The following is a 2,815-nucleotide window of genomic DNA, read 5'->3' on the forward strand; positions in this document are numbered from 1 at the left end:
GCCTGGGCTGGGACTGGTCCCGCCGGCGCAGGGTAGCAGGAAACTCTCTGCACACTCACCGGACCTGGGCTAGGACTGGGTCTGGGGGCTCCCGGAACACGGCAGACGGCAGAAAATCGTACTCAGCGGGCGGGGTGGGGGAGGCACTCTAATGCAATATTTTTAGAAGGTACAGTTCTGATACTATACAGATAAAGATCTTTTTATGTGTTTGTGTTTTTCTTATATAGGTAAAACTATGTGCTGAAAGTTTTGTGTCTTCTATATGTGTTGAAGTGCTAATCTACAGTGTGATGACATTGGGCAGTGGGAAACTGGGTTGTTATTACATTTTGGAGGTCAGCCCTTCAGGAATGGTGTTAGTGACCTTGGAAGGGAGGAGTGTTACGCATCACTTGCTTTCCCATGTGAGTGAGGATGCAGCTACAAAGCAATGTATGAACCAGGGAAATAGTCTCCATCAAGAACCTGACCATTCTGATGCCCTGACTTGAGACTTGTAGTATACAGAATTATGAGAAATAGATGTATGTAGGTCACCCACTGTGTGATGCTTTGTTATACAGCACTCCACAGTGACCAAAATAAAAATGTTGTAAATCAGCAGGTAGACTTTAGAAAACATTGATTATAAGAACTATTTTTCCCTTGGTGAGTGCTTGGGACATAGACCTGTGATATACTTCCTTTATTTTACAAAAACCTTGGCTCTTGATGGATTTTGTTGTTATTGTTGTTGTTGACCCAGTATCATTGCAGTTGAATTTGTGCTTTTAAGATTGTTATTAACACATAAATTTGTCTGATAGAAGAGGATTTTATAGAGGTTGCTTTAGTTTCGAGCAAACCACACACACTCAGAAATAGTTTTATACTTTTGAATTAAAGAAGGTCCAGGATTTGTTTACATCTGTCCTACTGTAAATGTTCTCTTGGTACTGAATGAGCATTGGTGGAGGGTCTTATTTTTTCAGACCTTGTATGTGTTCAATCTATTTTAGCCTTTTGTGTCCTTATTATGTATGGGGAGAAGTGAGTAATATGGCTGCTCTTCTATCTCCAAGCATTGCACATATAGCTCGGAGCCTGGCTTGATGATATTACTTTAAAAAAATTAGGCTTCAGGATATTTTGTAACCATTCAGCATCTCTGCAATCTTTAAATGAGTCCTTGAAAGAAGCTTTCAAATAACTTGGTTATGTTTTATATCTTGACTCATTCCTTTAATGTATCTCTTAGTAAAAACCATGGTGCTTCAGTTTATTTTAGAAGACTGGAGAGAATAAATGCACTTTGAAAATAAAATTATACCTGAAACCTAACTAAGAGCATATCCTGTTTTCTTGAGGTTCAATGCACACAGTTGTTTAACTTTCAGTAATTTCACAGTCAATTCACACATGGTGAGGATATGATTCAAATAAAAATTGAACTATGAAGATGAGACCTTCCAAGGATCAATTTCTCAGTGGTCTTCTATTAAGTCATTGTTTCAGCCAGATTCAATTGCAGAAAGGGATATAAATATGTCTACTTAATCCAAGAACATATATCACATAGCCTGAGTACTAACTGTATACATTATCCAAGAAAAATGAGATCAAAAAATCCTGTTATGGAAATTGTGGAAAAACTTGCATGTAACATTTTGTATCTCTTATTTTTTAAATTTTCTTATTTTCCTCATAAGTCATTGGATCAGTTGACTAAAGAAAGGACTAGAAATCAAGATCACTTTTAAGTAACAAAAAAGGTAAAATTACTGCAAATCCTATGGAAATTCATAAGATCATAAAGACATACTTTTTTTTTTTTTTTTTTGGTAGAACTGGGGATTGAACTCAGGCCCTCACTCTTGCCAGGGAAGCGCTTATTCCACTGAGCCATCTCCCCGGTCCCTCAAGACATACTTTGAAAACCTTTACTCTCACATGATGCAAAACACAGAAGAAATAGAATCCTAGATAGGTACAAATTAATAAAACTGAATTAAAAGTTATAAAAACTATGAATAACCCAGCATCAGTCAATGAAATTGAAAATGTAATAAAGAAGTTACCAATAAAGAAAAGCCCAGTTCCTGATGAATTCACAGCTGAATTCCATAAGAAATTTAGAGAATATCTAACCTCAATATTCCTCAACCTCTTGAATGAAACTGAAAAAGAAGCAATTCTCCCTAGTTCATTTCTGGAGGCAAGTTTTACACTGATACCAAAACTGGAGAAAGACCCAACAACAACAACAAATAGAACCAATCTCCCTCATGAGTATAGATGCAAAAATCCTCAATAAAATACTAGTAAATAGAATACAGAAAGTCATGAAGATTATACATCACAACCAAGTACAATTCATCCTAGGGATGCAAGGATGGTTTAACATATGCAAATCTGTAAGTGTAATACAACATATTAACAAACCCCAAAACAAAAGCGACATAATCATCTCAAACAATGCAAAAAAAGCTTTTGACAAAGTCCAACACTCATTTATGATAAAAACCCCAAAGAAAATTGGAACAGATGGACTCTACCTCAATCTCATAAAAGCCTTCTAATACAAACCAACAGCCAACATCATTCAAAATGGAGAAAAACTGAAAGGCTTTTACTCTAAAATCAGGTACAAGAAAAGATGGGGATGGGAAGATGACTCAGTAGAATAAGTGCTTGCCTAGCAAGGGCAACAAAGCCTGAGTTGAGCCCCTGGTTCTGAGAAAGAAAGAAAGAAAGAAAGAAAGAAAGAAAGAAAGAAAGAAAGAAAGAAAGAAGAAAGAAAGAAAGAAAGAAAGAAAGAAAGAAAGAAAGAAAG

The sequence above is a fragment of the Octodon degus genome, unplaced genomic scaffold (assembly GCF_000260255.1).
Source record: "Octodon degus isolate 3935 unplaced genomic scaffold, OctDeg1.0 scaffold00009, whole genome shotgun sequence".
NCBI classification, from domain to species: Eukaryota; Metazoa; Chordata; class Mammalia; order Rodentia; family Octodontidae; genus Octodon; species Octodon degus.